Source organism: Zosterops lateralis, assembly GCF_965231275.1.
Source record: "Zosterops lateralis genome assembly, chromosome: 9".
NCBI classification, from domain to species: Eukaryota; Metazoa; Chordata; class Aves; order Passeriformes; family Zosteropidae; genus Zosterops; species Zosterops lateralis.
This window is the reverse complement of record NC_139769.1, coordinates 8,917,220-8,937,771: the sequence shown is the minus strand read 5'-3', so window position 1 is coordinate 8,937,771 and position 20,552 is coordinate 8,917,220.

Sequence of the window (20,552 nt, the reverse complement as noted above, 5' to 3'; positions counted from 1 at the left end):
GTCGCAGGCTGTGCCCGGCGGAGTTCACTTGTCGCTGGCAGAGCATGGGTGTGTCTGTGCTGTGCAAAGTGCCGCGGCTCCTCACAGCCCTGTCTGGCATCCCTGCCTTCTGCGGCCTTGCACTCCTCAAGTGTGGAGGGAAACTCCAAAATAATTTCTTCATCACCAGCCCCACACGGGCTCTGTCCTTAAAAAAAAAACAACAACCCTCCACGACTTCCAAAAGTCTGTCAGAAAATATTTCAAGCTATTTAGTTTAGATACTGCCTGTAGGATTGTGAAAAACCTGTTGGGAAGAATCTGGAATGTTTTCTCACTTCCCAGCAGGATGAGCTGTTCCCTGATGCTGACCTAGAAAATGTGGTGGAGCTAGATGCACCAGGCTAGTTTTTCCTGGCATTATTGCTCGGGCCACTGGCTTTATTTCTTTCAGTCTCAGGATCTCAGGGCTCCTCTGGAAGCACTCGAGCCACTCCTGCCAGAGCCTGGCACCCTTGGAGGGAGCTGCTGTGCTGTGCATCCACAATGCCCTGGGGTGTGCTGGATGTACTCTGTGTCCTGGGGCTCTTTGCTGAAGGGTGTTGGAGCCTCAAAAATACTCAGTCCTCATGAACTCTGTGGCCTTCTTGCTCTAAGGATATGCAGCTGCCTGTTATCTGCGTCAAGGAAATCACATGCAAGAACAGCAGTTTTCCCAGCAGTTTTTTTCCTTTAACTTCTTTTTTTTCCCTTTCCTCTCCCTGCCCTTTTTCAGATTATGGGGCTTAGAGGGTTATACAAGATTGCAAACTCCCAAGGGCACTGCAGTTGGCTCACAGGAGAGGAATGGATTGGCAGGAGTGCCTTTCCCATGAGTGAGGAGGATGTAATCAGCTCAAGGCTGGCACACCATGCACTGTCTGTGATCCCCACCTTCCTTTTCCTTCTTTCTCACCCTGGAAGCTTCAGGTTCCTGCACTGATCTCACCCCATGGCAGCACAGTGCCAAAACAGGGCTGTTCCCTTGCAGGCTCTAAAGTCATGTGCATTGAGGTCTTTCAACATAAGAACAAGAAAGGTGGGGATTTTTGGAGGAACAGAAGTTCAAACTAGCTCTTGTAGAAGATGAAATTACTTCTCCAGCCTTCTTCCCCCTAATTTAAATCCTGCTTAAAATCTCTCCTGCAGGAACAGTTTTCAACTTCTGCAGTTCAATTTGTGAAAAGGAAGAAAACAAAGTAGGAGAGTTATGCCTGGAGCACCTGCACCTCCAGAAGCTGCTGCTCGAGAATCTCCTTCTCCCCTTTCCTGGAGAAGTGTGTGTGGGTGAATAAGTGTGGTTGAAGCATCAGTCAGGACAGTGATGAGGCTTTGGTCTCTGCTGGGGCCAGCCAGGTCCAGGAGGATGACTCAGGGCATGGGAAATCCCAAAATGCAGCAGGTCTGTGCTGTGACCCAGCTGCCAGAAGAGATGGCCCAGTGGATGGCACAGGGCACAGGACAGGAGCTCCAGCGTGCACAGGTGGTGGCTGGTGATGCCCTGCCCAGGACAGTGTGCCTGGGACTGGCTAAGGGAGATAAAGTGGGTCTGGTCTTGTTCCCCAGGGCCTGGGGTGGCAGCCAAGTGCTGGCTTGTGGGCCAATTGACACCCTGATGTCCCTTTGGGACACTGGTGTCTCCTTACTGGATGAGCCCTTGTCTGCTGTTATGTCCATAGGGCTGCCCATGTGCTGCTGCAAAAGGGGTTTGAATCTTGGAGTGATGTAATTGAGGACTGATCCTTCTCCTACTCCTCCTCCACTGTCTGGCAAGGCTGGTGACTGTGGCTAAGGGGAGACAAAAAGATCTGTGAAGGCTTCTTTCCCCATTGCTCATGTACCTCCCCTGTGTCCACAGAGCTGTGACTGGGTGGGTGCCACCACACCCCAGAGATGCTGAAACCCTGCAGTTACCAAAGGAGGGGCACAAAGTTGTCACCATCTTCTTCTCTCTGTGGCAAATCACACAGGGTCAGCCAGACTGGCTGGGGCTGAAGGACCAGCTAGTTCCTGTTCACCTGACACCAGGGCAGAGCCAAGAGCCTGGCAAACACACAGCAGTGTTTTCCTTAGTGCTGCCTCCTCGGAACCCGGAATGCTGTGGTTCCTTAAGCCAGAGGTTAGGGTTGAGTGACTAATAGCTGTGTGATCACACAGATATTTCTTGTGTGAAGCAATCTGATTCTGGCACTCCCAGCAGGATCTCCTGGAGCAGGGAGATCCATGGTTTATCCGCGTGCTGTAGGGAAGCAGCATCTCCTGTTGGCCTCCTATGGCTGATTTCATTTACTCTTCTTATTTCCAGGGAGGTAATAAGAAATTGTTTGCTATTCCCCCAGGAATTTTACACTTCTGTTCTTCCATTTCACCCTGCTGCTTTTAGACTGTTTCCCAGAAATTACTGACCTGCTCCTGCCTCCAATTGCCAGTCACCTGCTTCCTGAGATCTCGCTCTCTGGAAGAAGATTCAAGCTACATTTGCAACATCCAGCAGTCCTTTTTGTTTCATTTCTCCACTCCTTGTAGGTTCCTGGCTCTTGAGTGGAGTTAGTCAACATGATCTGCAAGAAGGTGAAGCAATTCCACGCAGAGCTGGAGTTTAACCCCTGCAAGAAGGTTGTTCAGCAGCTTGGTCAAGAGACAGTGCCATGTGGGAGTGATTTCTTTTGTCCCTGCAAGAAAACTGCATGTGCAGCCAAATCACCCACTTGATGATGCTTTTATTGTTCACTTTGTTGTGACTTTTGCCTCAAAAAAATGCTTGTCTTCCTCACTGCCTGTGCCCCAGAGCTCTGTCCATGCAAGGGCTGGTTGCTCCCAAATCTGCTTCAAGCCAGAGTGTGTGTTACCACAATCACTTTGGACACATGGTTTGTTGCCAGCTTTGTGGACTCTGTTCTGAAGCAGATTAGGAAGTGCCCACGTGTTTTCTCCACCAGCAGGGTGGAGGAGAAGCTGCCCTGGTAGAGGACCATGACTTGCATGTGCAACTTGCATTTGCACAAACACTCTTGCTCCTTGTGTACGTAGCAGCTGTTGCATGGTAGCTTGAAGGAAAAGCTGAAGAGATCATAACAGAGGGACCCTTAGGGTGGAAGGGACCCTTTGGGAGATCCCTGGTATTGCTTGAAGGCACCTTAAGGAACAGCCTCTGAAAAGATCCTATCTCTATAAATGAGGGAGTAGGGACTTTTATCTCACAGTGTCTGTGTTACAGGAATCTGAGTCCAAACAGCTTTTCATTAAAAAATAAGTAAGAAAAAAAAAAAAAAAAAAAGGAAGAAATTTTAAGTGAGTAAAATTACTCCTGTAGTTGTTTTACACAGCTCAATGAAGATAATTTTATTGGCAATCATGAGTGATTACAGTATTATCTGCCATCAAAAAAGTTATTTTTTGAATGCTAAAGGAATTAATGATACATAAAACTGTGCTTAGATTGAGTGCATTCATCAGCAGAAATGCCTCGTGCTGGCACTGCTGCACTGTAATTACTCTGTCTGCTCAGAGGAGGAGAGCAGGAGATGGGGGTGTTGTGTGTACTGCCACAGATTTGCATACACTTACACACTGAGCAGTTTGGGCAGGGGGGGAGCAGAGCCAGGACAGCAAAGCTGGTGAGCAGGGGAACAAGTTTCATACAACCTTTTCCTTTATTGTGCATTACAGAGTGAAGAATTGAGGTAATCTCTGTTTAAAACTTTATAGGGTGAAGCCAGTATGGAGAAGATGATTAAATGCTCCTCAGAGTATCAGAGGATGAGTCCAGCCTTTGTTAGATGCTGTGTCATGGTGTGATCAATTGATAAAATCCATCCTGGGGTCACAGGCAGTCACTGCCCAGCCCTGGGAGACTGGTGGTGATGGTGGAAGGGTAGAGGTGTTGTCCCCAAGGGACATCTGCTCATGCCATGTGCTTTGGGACATCCCATTGTGCTGCCGTCTTGTGGGGCTGGGAGCATGGGCACGTCTCAGCAGGAGTGGGGTGAAGAAATGCAGAAGAAATTCTCCCCAGCTTGCTCCTCACCCTGTGGCCCTTCGAGGGAGATGCTGGGGGGAATGTTTGCAGGCTGGGGCATTGCAGGAGAAGCTGTTGCAGGGATTGTGGGCAATGCTTGCAGAGCAGCAAGATGCTTTCCATGGTACAAAGACTTTGGAAGGGCTTTTAAAGGAAGTGTGATGGTCCCAGCCCCTCTATAGAGCCCGTGGGCCCCCTGCAGTGATGGACCCACGCTCTGCTCAAGCAGGGAGCGTAAAACCTTCCGTGATCTCCATCTCCTTGTGCCCAGCTGCCTTCTGAGCTCACCCTCGAGCTAATGAATAAGGGACAAAGAGCGTTTCCAGTGCAGGGGAACACCAGGTGAGCATTCCTTGCAGCACAGGAGAAATCGCTGCTGGATTTGTCCTGTCGGGTGTAGCCACCAGAGAGCAGGATTGAGCTGCTGCCTGGCAGGAATCGCGTACTCGGAGACTTCTGCACCCTAAACCCTGTGCTATACGCTCCGAACTTGGAGTACTGTACGAAGCAGAAAGTCCCTTTCGGGCTATTTGGGTGATGAGATAACCAGAGCTTTTGTGGGGAGCAGCACTTTGATTTCAGGGGGTTTTAAGTGCTCTTATAAACTGGGAGTTCCGCGGCCGATCCATTGTGATCACGTTGTTCTTGCTAAGGAGAGCATCCCAGCAGAACTTGGTCCTGCAAATTATCAGCTTTGCTGCTGCCAGGAATTGTTGCCGTGGCCAGGACCGTGCCTCAAGTCTGGCAGGCTGCCTGCCCTTCTGAGGAGAACCATGGAATCTTTTGGGTTCTGACTCCAAGCCTTAACCCAGCACTGCCAAGTACACCACTAAACCACGTCCCTAAGTGCCACATCTGCACATCTCTTAAGTGCCTTTGGTTTTTGTGACACAGCCAATTCCCTGGGCAGCCTGTTCCAGTGCTTGACATTGGAATGAATTGAATGGGCAAGGGCATCTCCACCCTTTCTGAATGCACATTGCAGAAGGGGAAACACTTGATATTATTTGTGTTTGAAGCCCTGTGGCCCGAGTTTTGAGGTTAACAAAGGCTGCCCCAAATTTAAACCTGACTGTCTTCTCCAAAAGGGATGTTATTCTGTAGTGTGGAGTCCAGATTCAAATGGGGTCCTGTGTCATAGGAGGGTGCTGAGCCCTGAGTGGGCTGAATCCAAACCTCCTTGGCCACTGGTGTTGTGGGTTTGCTTGCCTGGCAAAAAAAGTACACACACACTGAGGTTTCCTTTTCCTTTTCCTTTTCCTTTTCCTTTTCCTTTTCCTTTTCCTTTTCCTTTTCCTTTTCCTTTTCCTTTTCCTTTTCCTTTTCCTTTTCCTTTTCCTCCTCCTCCTCCTCCTCCTCCTCCTCCTCTTCCTCTTCCTCTTCCTCTTCCTCTTCCTCTTCCTCTTCCTCTTCCTCTTCCTCTTCCTCTTCCTCTTCCTCTTCCTCTTCCTCTTCCTTTCCCTCTCCTGCTTCCTATTCCTATTCCATCTTCCGCTTCCTATTCCTATTCCATCTTCCTTTTCCTGTCCTCTTTATCTCCTTTTCGAGATCCCTACTTTCTGAACAGGCCAGGAGAGGGAGACAGCCAGCCAGTTACAGCACAGCCCAGATTTCCAGCTCCCTGTTTGCCCTGGGATGGAAGCAAACACACTTTAGGTATACACACTGATTTTCCCAGGGGAAAGGTTCCATCTGTGCAGGCCTCCCAGCTGAACAATTTACATTTACACAAGCAAGGTAGACATTGGGCAGGAGGGGAAACTGAGGCACGGGGCAGGACCATGCGTGGAGGGATATAGTTGGTGGCATTTTTGTGATGACCTCCTGAGCCCTACTGCAGGCTGGGATTTGCTCTGTGTTGATCAGTGCAAACATCCCTGTGGTCTGAGTGGGTCTTCGGGTGGTCTGTGGGGGCCCATTTGGGCATCACCACAGATGTCACTGCTACAGGGACACACAGTGCACAGCAGGAGTGCACCTCCTGCCCTGTCCATGCCAAGCATCTTCTGCAGGGTCTGTACAACTAGCAGCTGCTCCCTGGTTCTGACCCCTGATGGAGCAGTGCTGGCGACTGCCAAAGCTGCTTTTGGTGAGTTCACCCATCACCATGGAGGCTTGAGGGGCAGAGATATTCACAGGCAGTGCTGGGGAGGCCATTGGTGACTTCCTGCCATGTCATCTTCCCAGAGCCATTGGAAAGCCACAAAGCACCATGGCCCGTGCTCACAGCAAACACCTCAATGGATTGATCAGCCCTTCCCATTGCCTGCATCTTCCCTTCCCCTCTCATCCCTCCCAGGCCAGCACCACCAAAGGACTGGTGAGATCACCCCTGTGCTGAAAATAAAGAAATAAATAAACAACCAAATAAAAATGCTGACGTGGAGAAGTCAATCAGCTTTGTGTGGCCTTGTAATATCTCATTTTATCCGCGCCACGCTTTATTAAATTCTCATAAACCTGTCAATGAGGACAGATACCATTTCAGTTTACCCCATTAGTTCTACACAATGACATCGGGGGAGAGAAAGACAGGGAGGTGGTGGGGAGGCACTCGGCGTGGAGAAAAGAGGAATGAATTTAAAGAAAGAAAGAAAAAAAAGAGAAATCCAGAGCCAAAACTCGCCTTCGTGACAATAATGTAATAACATCAGTGCTCATGGAAAGTAATTGAATTAAGTGGCTTTTGTTAATGGTTCTAAGATTTAGAAATGTAAATAATAGGTAGGGCTCTTTAGTGGGACTCTAGTTTAGGTAACTGCATCCCTGAGAATAAGAAACGCTTTGCTGTTAAATGTGATGTCAGATAGTTTTGTTACTCCTCCGGTTTCATGCCTGCAAAGCATATTTTGCAGTTTTAAAGCCGGGTGTGTTTATCATCTTTCCTTTCTAACTTCAGACGGAGCTTAATTCAGGAGTATTTGCATGAACCCTTCTTAGCCAGTCCCTATCAGTTATTTGCACGGCCAGGAATAAAGTATTATTTCTCCCGAGCTGCTTTGGAGAACTTCCTGACTGCAGGGTTACTCTGCTGTGAAACCTCCTGTCTATTTACATGTTCATTAAAAGCAGCAGCAGCGCTGCTCTCTGCAGCAGGGCCAGACTCAGCTCCTGGAGTAAAGTGCTGGCAGCAGGGACGTTACACCAGGCTTAGGGCAGTGGGGATGGAGAATCCAGCCGACAGGTAGGATGAGCCAGGCGATTTAGAAATGACTTTCATGGGAACTCGTTCTGCTCTAAATATTATTGGATTTTCATTTAGGAACCTATCAAAGTGCAAGAATAAAGTCTGAGCTGCCTAACCCACATAGGTCTAAACAAACAGTCCTCCCTTCTGCTCTGGGATCTGTGGGCTCATGGATTGGAAAAGGTTCTTCAGTAAGGCATGGGCTGAGCTTCAGGGAAACCTACTGTGCCAGGCAGAATAGGGGGCTTTGCATTTATTCAGGCTGAAAATCTTCCCCTTTGCAGGATGAAGGCTCTCCCTGGTCTGTGGCACAGGGATGCTCCATCCCCACTTGTCCCCTTAGCTCTGTGTGGGCAGTAGCAGAACAGGCTGGAAAAAGTTCTCCCATGGCTTTTGCTCCAGTCCCACAGCAAGTGGGCAGCTCTGAATGCAGCAGATCACTCTGACATGTCCTTTGGGGACCACCCTTCCATCTTCACACTGTGATCTGCAGTGATCTCTACTAGTGATGGCTTCAGCTCTGCTTCTGTGGCCAGAGAGCCTACCTTGTAGCTGCCAGCTGCTTCCCATCCAGTGGGATCTCAGGACCCACACAGCCTCCAGCACCTCATAAGCCTTCTCCCATCACCTGCCCCAGCCTTCCACTGTCACCTTCCTAAGCCTTTCCCCATCACCTTTATAGGCTTATCTGGAAAGAGCCTACATGTCCCAAGTCCAAGCCAAACCTGACCGAGCTTGTGTGGGCAAAGGAGAGAGTTGCCAGATTATTAATGCAGAAATGGAGGGTTTAAGCAAGTAACACTTTTTCCTCTGGGTGTTTCTTAAGTAGGTTTTTGGAAAAAAAAAAATCCCCCCAAAACCAACAAACCAAAAAGAAGGAAAAAAAAAAGAATACTTAAGTCTTCATGGAGAATTTGATGATATTTCTTACTACTGTCCACTTGCCATATTGCTGTAAAGGGAAGCTGAGGTAGAACAGAAGGATTTATTTCTTCCCTTATGGGAAAATGAAATAAGAAGAATACTGCAGTTAAACAAATTAAACAAATCCTTCACTACTCTCCCTGCATTAGAAAAAAAACCCCAATCACCTATTAATTATCAAATTCTTAAAACCAGCCCCTTACTTAGCAGCCTTCCTCTGACAGATCCCTTTTTTCTGACCAAGCCACCGTGGCAGAGGGGGAGGCAGCTGCAGGTTGGGCTCCTGTCCTGGGCTCTCCTGAGGATGCTCTGGCTGTGTGCAAGGTGCTGAGGTGGGATCAGAGGCTTTCCCTTCTCTACAGACAAGTGGAACTCTGCCTCCCTGCCCAGAAATGGGACAGTTTGTGGCTCTGAGGTTGTTGAGGTGCTCAGTGATGCAGCAAGATAATGGCTGGAAGGAGACTTACACAGCCCTATAGACAGGGAAGGACTTTTTTTTTTTTTTTTTTTTTTTTTTTTTTTTTTTTTGCTTGGAGAGCCATTAAATAGTTTGCCATGGTAAGACCCAGGCGATGCTATTTTCTGCAGATAAAAAGAAGGTTATTTTTCATTAGCTGCAAAAGGCTGTTGGTGGTGGCAAAGCTTGCCACCAGGTCTGTAGCTCGACACAACACAAGATCATAAAAATAACTGAAATCCACTGAGGGCTCTGTTGAATTGCCTTTTTAAAGTGCATCAGGTGAAGCAAAAAGGAGCGGGATAGCCCTGGTTCAAGAAGTGGTGCTGTTGGATTGGGAAGTGCATACACAGTGAACAGGAGATGTGAGCGTGCCAGAGCCACCCCAGGCTGCTGGAACAGCATGTGGATGGAAGCCTGGCCCTGGCTGCAGCATTTTGTCCAAGCAAGACTGAATTGAAGTTTTTTCTGGTGGGACTGTCCTGGTACTGCCTTCACTGACAAGGTCCCTGCTGAGCCAGGAGCCTGTTAGAAGCAGACAGGGAGAGAACAGCCCTGCAAGCCAAGGAAATCAGACTCCAGATGATTTACATGGAGCATGAGGGGCACCAGAAGGGCAGCCAGCCCAGAAAATGAGATTATAAACTACCATCCCTTGTTACACGCTGGGATGTGGCTACAGGGTGGCCCTCTGGCATCATTCGGGGAGGCAGCCGTGGTCTGGTGTTGAAAGCAGAAGGCTTTTGTCCTGTCAGATTGGAAAAGCCCACATCCTGAGGAGTGTCTGAGAATGCATGCAGTCCTGCCTTCCCTCCTGCAGCATTTTCCTGACCTGTGTGCAGTGCCTGACACTTTCAGAGGCCACGAGAACATCCTAACTGCTCACTGCCACATCTTGCTGTCCCCACTGCATGGTCTGGAGAGGTTTGTGAAGAAGCAGAGATGGTGGAAGAGAAGAAGCCCTTCCTCCAGGTGGACAGGTCCTGCAGAGAGCAGTACTTGAGGTGGACCCCCTCCTGCATTCACACTTGCTGCCATGGGGCAGGTGGTACCTGCAGGCTATCACCCAAAGTAATTTAAACATTGACTTTTTGGAGGAAAGAAGAGGTGAAAGGAGCCTGAAAAGGGGACACAGGAGCCCTAATGTAGATGCATCAAGCTCCTCAAACTGATTTAGGGTTCAAGCCAGGTCAGTGTTGCATCTGAGCCAAGAAAATGCAAAATATTCCATTTGCTGACGCAAGTGTGAAACCTGCTGGTAGAGTTTGAGTTTAATGTTCTTCACCTCTGTGATGTGGACCCACATGAGGGGAAAAGCAGCAAGAAAACGAGTCCTCAGAAGAGGCAGAGCCCGGTGTTTTATCAGAGCTGGCATGGATGTGGTTAATAAGATAATCTCCAGACCCTCCAACACAAAGAGAAAGTGAGTTTTCTGATCCATAAAGGATCAGTCTGCAGGAAGCCCCATCAGACTCCTCAGCGTGAAATTACACCACAGCAGGGGGGTACAGTCTTGCTACTGTACAACATTAGAGAGATGAATTAGGACTTGACATTCATGTGCTTAATATGCCTATTCCTGGCATTATCCCACAAGGACCAGGCACCGGCAAGGACTCACGGTCACCGGGTCCAGGGAGGTATTTAGGGTTGCTCATTTGCTCGCTTCCAGAGCCAGGCTATCAGGCTTCCCCATCTAATCTCTCCTCATCAGGAGCAGGGGGGAGCACAGCCCAGCTCTTCTATCTCACAGCAGTCTGGTCTGGGGAATAACCACCAGGTGCACCCTTGTTTCTCAAATGAATCGCAGCGATCCTCTGGACTGGTGAGTGTGGAACAAGGGGGAAAAACACATAAAAGCATGGCTTGGTCCTCAAGAAGCTGAGAAAAGGGGAAAGAGCCAACCACAAAAGTATGTGTCTTGCATAGTTTTTGCTAACAAAAATAAATATTTACTGGAAAGGGAAGTCTCAGCAGGTCTGTATTAGGAATTATTCACACTGGGTTTGCCTCTGCAGTGTTAAAACTGGTTGGAGGTGTGCCTTGGACAGACATGGGCACTCTGAGCTACTTTACCAAATGGGCTTTGTCAAGAAGCCAGAGTATTTCCAAGCCTCAGGTCTGGGCTGTGTGAAAATTCCTGCCTGTTTGAACTCCGAGCCAGGACAGAGTGCTTTTGGTTTGTTTTTTATCCATGAAATATTTTGTTGAGGACAAAATTTTAGAGGGAGGGGGAGAATCTACTCCAAATTCTGGAAGAAATAAAAAGAAAAATGTTGGCTACAAGGCTGAATAGTTTTTGAACTGATCATTTTCCAAGAAAAAATCCAATTTATTTTTTTTTTTCAGAGAGTAGCTGTCCTGCAGGAAATTCCTGATTTCATGGACGTGCCACACTTCTGGCAAGTGCACTTGTGATCAAACTGATTGAAAAGCCATTTAATTGGAACTGTTTTCAGAATGCAGAATGAGCTAAAACTTGGCAAAGCTAATGGGGGGGGAAGCATGGACAGACCCAGGAGAAATAAATGAGAAGCAGAATCCTCCCAGAAGCTGATTTTGCAATGGTCTGGCATGGAGAAAGGGCAAGAGCCTCCCCAGCATGAGCACATCCTTGTGGCTGTGATCACATTGTGTGGCATGTGGGCACTTTGCACCTCACAAATCCTGCTCCTCCAGCTCTCGTCTTCATTTGTGTTCCCTGGGAAAGGGGAGCAGGAATATGGTGGGATGCTGGCACTTATCTGGCCCTGGAAGTGGTGCTCAGCCTGAACATTCAGGATCAGTCCTGAGCCTGGCCATACAAAAACATCTCTTGTTCTGGACAGACACAGGGAATGCTCAGATTTGTAACCCGTTTCTACAGCACTTTGGATATGGGCACATTCCTACTTGCTCTGCTTGAGGAGGGATAAAACAGAAAGGTCATGAGACAAATTCAAGGAAATTGAGTGAATTGGGGCTCTAAAACACAAAGCTGCTGTACCAATGTGGAGACAGCATCACCATGCCCCTTGACTGGGTTCTTCTTGTCTCTGTTAAAACCATGGTAACCCGTGGAGGTAGAGATGAAGATTTACATAGGATCTTTTTTCCTTAAGCACAGATTTTATGGGAATATTAAATCTAAATCAGAGCTAAGGTTGTCATGGATGAAATCAAATAACAATGTATATCCCCAGATATCTTTTAATCTTTTCCACGTGATGGAATTTCTGGATCTGGGCTCCTACACCCTGACATGAAGCCAGGCATGGATATGATTCTTGGACATGTAGAGCAGACTCTGGTGAATGCAGTTGCCATCAGACAAACAGCACACGCAGTTCAAGGCTGAGGTGGATGGATAACCCATCCCTATGGATAGGATGAGCTTCCCCCTGTTGGCACCATCTCAGTGAGTGATGTGTAGCCACCACTCCGTCTCCCAAATCTTCAACAAACTAGTCCTCAAGTCCAAACAAACACTTTTGGGATGCCTTGTGTTCAAGGAGCCTTGAACACTGAAAACTGGACAATGTTTTGGTTGTTCTGTTGTCCACACAAGCCAAACACAAAGTATTCCCAAACCCATTCTGTTGATTTAAAATAAATCCCAAGAAAAACATCCCTAAATAAACCAATATGTGGAGGCTAATGGAGCACTTCCCACCTGAATGATAAATTCCCATTCTCCGAGAGTGACTTTTTTTTTAGTGTGTTTGGCTTTTGTCTCCTGTGAAATCAGAAGTCTCCCACTGAGGGTTTGGTTTCATGTCTGGGTCACAGTTTCTACTGAAAGGAATTTTCATTATGGTCTTGGAAACACTTAAGCCTCCCTGTGCAACTGATCTATCTGAACTTTTCATATCCATCAGGACCATGGATGCCATCAGCAATCAGGGGTGAAATCTCAAGCAACTCGAGAAGGAGGTATGAGCCTTAGGATGAGACAGGATCTCATAGTGAGATTAACATGGGCCGAGAGGGTAATTAACCACAGTAATTCATTGCTGAAGGTGAGGTGGGGGGTACCTCCTTGTTGGCAGGCTTTAGACTGCAGGGTGGATTCCCTGTTGCAAGGGGGAGTCAATTCACTGATGTCCTTTGGCTTGTGCTGTGCAGAGTGACAGACTAGATTAGGAAGCTGCACAGAGGTGTGGGGACCAGTCTAGCAACAGCTGAGTCCTCAGGCCACACAAAGTGTGAGAGGTAAATAACTATTCCCAACATATCAAATAACGTGGGGGAGAGAGAGCATCTCCCAAGGAGATAGGACCTAGGAAATGCTAACAGGGCAGAAAGCCCTAGATGTATTCTGATCAGCAAAATTCAAAGATTGTATTTCTGGATCTTGCCCTGTTCTTTGAGAACATAGTAAAGCGACTAGTTCCTGCCTTTATGAGGTTACAGCACCCATATATCTGAAACTCCCTTTGCTTTCTCTTTCCAGGTCACACAACATCAATAACCTTGATTTTCCTTTATGGATGCTCTTTTCCAGTTATTCTCATTCTTTTTCTCTGGACTCTCTCCAGCTAATACATATCTTTCTTGGACTGGTTCTCAAAACCAGACATGTTTTTCCATCTCAGGTTTTAGCAGAGATGAGCAGAAAAAAGATGCATTCCCGTATCCTATGGCCTCTCTCAGGGTTGTCCAAGGTTGTAAGAGTACCTTGTGGGTGTTGGATGGCTTTAATCAAGCACTTACATCAAAAATCCATGACAGGGGTTGTGTAGGCTGGAAATGGAACACTCTTTTGTGACTTTTTCTTTCTTGTTGAATGTGATGGAAATGAGGAATTTGTCTCCTCCCACCCACCCCCGCCTCCAACTTTCCCTGCAAAGGTGAGATGCCAAAACCACAAAATGAGTTATAAGAAAGCAAAATAACTATTGTAAGGTGGACGTCTTCATCACTGTTCTATATTTAAAGGTCTTCTACATCAAATAAAACAGTTTTTGGCATAGAATTGCAAGAGAAAAGAGCTGAAAGGACTCCACCATTGCTCCTGCCCTGTTAACTGGAGATGATTCATCACAGTCCAGATAGGCCCTTGAGATCTGGGGTAAATCTGTCAAGCTGTGAATCTACAGCATCAATAAATGTACAAGGATATTCAGCTTCCTTTGACAAACAGGAAAACCAGAACCAAGAATGTGCAGCTTTTTCTCCAAACCACATGTGATGGGGCAGCGGAGACAACAGTAGCAAGCCAGGCACTTCTGCCCTGCTCAAGGTCAAGGCTGTCCTTAATCCTTTAGTGTGGGTGGTGGGAGCTCTATTTTTAGGTCTCTCTATTCTTTTATAGCTCATCAGATTTTTACCTCCTGGAAGCTGCTACACAGACTCAGAGTGCTTCTCTTGAAATAGCTTTTTATTTTATTTTATTTTCCAAAAAAAATTTGGGAACAGAGGAGCATGCTTGGGTGGGGTTAGGGCACCTGTGAGCAATTCAAACCCACCTCCTGCCTGGAGCCAGGCTGTTGCCAACACCAGGTCAAGGCTGTGTTTACCCAAGTTTCAGAGCTGCAACAAAGGGCTTGGAAGAAAGTGCTGGTGGAGTTTGTGTGAACATATCTGCAAACTGTGGCCAGCAGGGAGGAAAGATCCCAGGGGAGTTTGTAAGGGGATGCTTTTGCAGTGCTGGGAATGTTAGCCATCTCAATTTTCTGCACTCTCCTTAACAACCCGATTTTTTTGTGCCCTGTTGTAGGTCAGTTCCTTTTGAATCTCAAGCTGTGCCAAGGGAAATATAGGCTGGATATCAGGAAAAAGTTTTTTACAGAAAGGGTAATAAAGTATTGGAATGGTCTACCTGTGGAGGTGGTGGATTCACCATCTCTGAATGTGTTTACGAAAAGACTGGACATGGCACTTGGTGCCATGGTTTAGTTGAGGTTAGGGTTGAACTTGATCCTGGAGGTCTCTTCCAACCTAATGATTCTGATTCTGAATCACAGTGTTTACAGCAGTAATTTAGGTCAGAAGGTCTTTGGAGGATGTCTGGTCCAGGTGTCACCTCAGTCATGGGAGGCAGCATGTGAAGTTTTGGGTGCTAGGAGCTCATCCTTCACCAGCTGCACAGTAAGCAGAGAGCAGAGCCCTGATTTCTGGAGGACTGAAGTGAGACAGAAGGCAAAGGCTGACACTGTACTCAAAATCCCACCTTTTCCTTAGTCCTGGAGGTTACACATCAGAGGAGACCCACAGATGTGTGACAAATGTGTGTGGCTTCCCGTGGGCTCAAAGGGAAGCTTGTTGGCAACCTGCTGGAAGTTCTTTAGGGAAGACCATGGGACTGTGTCTCTGAGTGCTGAAGGCTCCTGCGCCTGATGGGAATTACTGGGGGCACCCAAACGACGTTCACTCATTTAATTTCCACAGTAGACTTCTCATGTGCTGCTGGGCAAATCCTTTGGCTCTCCCCATTCCTGCTTCCTACCAGGAAAATGTCCCCTCCTTCTCCCACCTCCATCTTCTCTGTTTAGGTGATGCTCCTCTCTGGAGAAGGGGTGTGTTTTTACACACAGTACTTGTGTACAGAGCTCTGCATCACCACACTCTCTTACTCCCAAGGGAAAAAAAAGGCCTCAAACAGGATAAAAAACAAAAAAAAACAAACAAAAAAACCCCAAACAAACAAAAAACCCCCCAAACAAACAAAAAACAAAAACAAAAACAAAAACAAACAAACAACCAACAACAAAAAAAACCCCAAAACAAACAAACAAACAAAAAAACCAAAACCAAAAAAAACCCCCCAAAAAAACAAAAAACCAAAAAAAAAAAAAAAAGAAAAAAGAAAAAAATCATAAATGTGGCACTCTGCTGAGCAGGTTTGGGGGGCTGCTCTGAAGAGAGGAATGCAACCAGGGCGAGGGCAGAGACAGGCCTCTGCACCGGCCCCCACCTGCCCCTCTTTCCCCCACTGTGTGAACCTACTGTAGATTCCTTGAATTTCCCTTTGATGTTCATCTCCCCCCACTCTACCCCCGGCAATTCTCTTTGGGGGATTTGCCGGAGCGGCAGTTGGAAGAATACAGCCTGGAATAGGGCGGCCGAGGGGCGAGAGAGTGTTAGAAACAGGATTAAGATCATATTCTACAAGCGGTTGTCAGTCTCTGAATGGGGCTAAAGTTTCTTATCGGGCCGGGGTGCCAGAATGCCTTTGGATTCCTCTCTCCTCTTTCCCTCCCCTCCTGGCAGGGCTGAAAAGCCTGGTGGGGAAAAACACAATCGTGGGCTCTCAATGGGGAGGTGGCTCTGGGGAGCATCGCCCCACAGTGCAGGAGATGGGACTGGAGGTCAGGGCACAGGAGACTGCAGGGCTCATGGGCAGCCAGCGCTGCAGCCTGGGAAAAAAATAAGAAAAAATAATAATGAGAAGAAGAATAAGAAAAAAATAATAATAATAAAAAAAGCAGTGGCGATGTTGAGTTAATGCTGAAATGGCTGGAGGATTTTTAGGTGCAAATCTCTATATTAAGAGGAGAATATTCTGAATATTCCCTTTTGAAAGTCCCAAGCTCAGTTTCTCTATTTCCTTTTTTTTTTTTTTTTTTTTTTTTTCCTCTGGCATGGGATTTCATGGCTTTCGCTGGGTATTTTAGTTGTTTTTTTTAAAAAATTTTTTTCTCCTTCATTTCTTAAGGTGGAATTGGAATCCTGGTGGGAACTGAATTGGAAATATTTGAGGCTTTCTTCTGAGCATTCCAGGTGATAGGAAACAGAAGTTCCAGAAAAGCAGAACAATTTTGAAATAAGGAAGGGTGGGGGAAAAAAAACCCAGAAAGTGTATTTTGAAAACTCAAAGCGTGTTTTGAAAACCAAGAGGAAAAAATAGTTGCGAAAGAGAAAAAATTTTGGAAAGTTTTGAAGCTACTTTCATATAAAATGAAAACACAAGCACACTGAGCTTTCCTGGGGAATGGAATCAGGGAGTATCAAATTCCCCTGTATGCCCATTTCAGAAAGCTAAGGACATGCGGGCTTTTGATGTTTCCACCTGGAAGATGCTTTTGTCTTTTTACAGTTTAGGACCTTGTGATAGAGAAGATTTTGAAGGGACAAGTATCCTCACTTTTCCCAGCCTGAAACATGAGGGCTGGGCCTGTGTGAGCCCTCTCAGATCTGTAGGATATCAATAGAAAAGAAGCATTTCTGGTAAAATATTCAGATTCATTTAGGAAAATCTGGGTTTCGTTTGACTCTGTGGGTGTGGAATGTTTTTCACTTGTTCTGCACAAAGCAAACAGAAACCTTGCCACTGCCTCTGGTTTGTGTTGGAAAAGGAAGCCCTGCAGGTAATGTCATTTCTGGGCTGCTCAAAATAGCTGGGGAAAGGAAAAACTTCAGTCTTTTTAAATTTCTGGATCATGACTACCTGTAGCTATTCTGTAATGAGGATTTGTGTTTTTCTAGACCCCTTGCCTGATTAAAAGCACCAGGAAAACTCTGTCAAGAGACCTGCTGATGAATAAGAACTTTGCAGAAGCTGTAGAAATCCAGCAAGGGGAACTCACTGCCCAGAATTTGCCCTGTTTGGGGAGTGAGGGGGTGAAAGCCAAAGGGGTTAAAATCCAGCTCTTGGAGACCTGTGAATATGGAAACACCTCTGCTTTTAAAAGGTTTTCCCTTGTGGTTTATAGAAATTTGACAGAAATCAATTTTGTCCTTCATCTACATGACAAAGTCTCATTAATTATTTTAGAAACTCAAGAGTAACTTTATGCTTGTGGCTGGCAATACTGTGAAACTTGAGAGAAACAGAGACCTGAGTGACATTATTACCATGTCCAGAAGCAATGAGGTTCAGGAAAGTTAAAATAGTCCACACAAAATAATGCAAAATAAAATAAGACTTTTAAAATTCCTCTGATTTTTCATAGTCCTTAACAAATAATGCTTTCAAGTCAAATTACAAGGCAACATTCTGTAGTTCTTATTGATTTCAATTGTAGCTTTGCCTAAATGAAATATGCCCACTCTATTTTTGACTCTTTAAATCCATCATTTCTTACTATTATTCCTAGACTTTGGCAGCTCACTCATTGCTGGAATCAGCCCTTGTTGTGTGAGGGAAATCTACTTTCAAACCCTAAGAGCTCCTACCCCAAGGACCTGACAAACTGCTAAATTTTTGTCCTTAAAACTTACATTTCCAAACCCCTTGTTCCTTTAAAGTACCAAGATATGAGCAACAACTGCTCGTTCATGGAGAATTGAAGGGGAAAGGGTTTGTGAGGAGAAGGGATCATCACAAGGGCTATTTGGGCAAAAGGTGCTCTGAGGTCTGAATTCACAGAAGTCACTTACATGTTCCATCTCCCATTCTGCTCCTGGCTCAGTGTTTTTTTATGTAACTGGAGGGTTTATACACAGTGAATGGATTATGCCAGTTAAAGGCAGTTTTACCTTCCACTCACAGCTGAGGAAATCAGAGCCCCATCAAAGAAAAGTCAAGAAATTGCAGTGACTCCTTGAAGTGAGCCAGGGTAAGGAATGCTCCTTCCTCAGCAAACTGCTGCCCTGAAATATTTCCAAGAGCTTCCCTCCTGTTTGCATCTGCCTGTGATTGTACCCCCTTCTCCTGAGCACCCACTTCTGAGTGCAAGTGGGAGATGTCAGGGCCAGCTTTGTGAGGAATTTTCCAACTTTCAGGAACTTCTTTTCCAACTTTTGGAAGCCAACTGAATGCAAAGCAGGGCTGGACCTGGCAATGTTCCATTAATGGTTGCTCCAAGTGATCTTAGAGGCCTTTTCCAACATAAATGATTCTGGATCTGGTTCCTTAATACTCATAATCCCAGTTTTGCAGCAATGTAAAAAAACCTCTTCCCCTTGTGCAGAGGCAGGTTCAGGTCCATTCCCTCCCTGTGACTCAAGCAGGTAAAGAAATATCAAGTATTTCATAGAATACCTCATAACACATATAACCTGTATGGTCCTTTTAACCACTTTTTTTTTTTTTTTTTTTTTTTTTTTTTTTTTTTTTAAATCAAGCCTGAGACATCATAAAACAAGAAGTGGCACTTTTGGAAGATGAGAAACCTTTTCAAGACACACTGGGAGATGGACTGTTATCCCAAATCCATAATGGACAAGAAGATTGGCCTGAAATTTCCTTTACCTCATAAATTTTTTTGATGCAACTGCCTGCCTTTAGCTCCTGCTTGTTTTGGCACTGCCAGCACAGTGCAAAGTGCTCCTCACCCCATCCCTCAGTGTCACCACGAGACTCATCCAGGCAGAAACCCAAACACTGAATTTCTTTCCCCACAACGCTGGTCTGAAATCTGGAGCCATTCTAAGGCTGCTGGGCTGGGTGGTGGCAGCCAGCAGCAGCAAACAGCTGGCCAGGGCTGGGTGACATGCAGGGGGACAGCTGGGAGCCTGGGAGGGGGACAGCAGACTCTAAACACATGCTTAAACACCCTGCCTTTTGCCCAATAATCTGTAACATCAAGAGGGCGACATTAAACAAAATAATAAATCGTGTGCTGGCCTTCAAATTGGATCCCTTTTTTTTTATTTATTTGATTTTGCTAGGATTTATTCCATTTGACAAACCATGCTGTTTAGAATACAATAGTGGCATAATCACAGCCTGGGGCCCTCATTCTTCAAGATAATGGGATACTTATTCATCTAAGGCAGGTACAAGTCTGTCCTTGGCTTTCATTTTACAAGATTACTTGTATTTCTGTCTCATTTGCAATAGGTGATATCTGTCAGAAAGCAATTTTCACCCAATTTGGGGTTCTTAATATTTTCTCTTTAAGCTCCTTTGTTGTTGATTTTTTCCTCCCCCCACTGCTTGACGTGCATTTTGCAAGCAACCTATGGACAAGCTACCTTTTATTTCCCCCACTTTTTAACAAACAAACAAACAAATGAATAAAGAGCATCCCTGGCCCTGTTTACACAGCTCAATAATTTATTAGTTAAGCGTGACAGCACAGGAATTTTTCAATGTACAAGGCCTCCTGACTGGTGTGTGTGTTCCACTTCACCCTCAAGAAAAAGAGAGCAGGGCTCACTTTTGTTTGGCCTGACAGTCTGAAAGTTCAGAGGTAGGAGCCCCTTGTGCCCCCAGAAATGTGCCAAAAAAAAGAGCAGTGTTTTGAAGGCCAACTGGAAGGCCTAGGCTGAGGTCCTGATTTAGGCTTTGAGAGCTTAACCTCAGCATTTTTTTCGAGTAAAGATGAATAAAAAGCAAGTTGCTAGGTTTTGGGATTTAGGTTTTTTTGGAGGGGAGAGATTTTTGCAGGTATTTTTGGGAAATCAAAACGAACAAAAATATTGGTCCACTAGCGAGATTTGACTTCGTGCTGAAAAGAAGTATTTGGTTGACTTTTTTTTACATTAAAAAATGAAGTGAAATGGGGAAAAGTATGTGATAATGTGTTTGGACCTAAAAGGCATCTAGATAAAATTCTAACTATTTGGGATTTCAGCCCTTCCAGATTCCCTGTGTGAAAGGCTCCTCTCCTTTCCTTGCTTTCCTGTTTTCCCTTGCTTGCCCTGCAGCTCTCCCTGCTGTTTTTGGATACCCAAAAGGTCAATTTGTCCTTAAATTTTATTTGGAAAGTGCAATTGTTCTTGCTGAAAGCTGCTGGAACGTGGGCAGAGGTGAAGCCCCCTCCACCCCTGGCTCCTGTGCTGAGACCTGGTGCAGACACGACACATTCCTGCAGGTAACAGCCCTGAAAACGTCCTGGGAGGTGCAGGGACTTAAAAACCCAGGTGGGAGCAAAGCAAACAAATAAAATTCGGGAAATGGAGCTGAAATCAAAAGCACATCTCTCGTCTCTCTTTGCTTAAGCTGTTTAGAGGATCTCTGTGTGCAGAGGAATTACTTTGAGGTAACTCAGACACCTTTCTTTTCTCTGTGGGTGTCTCTGAAGGCAAAACTAATTCACTTCTGCTCCACCAGGTCTCCCCTCTATTGTTCCCCACTAATG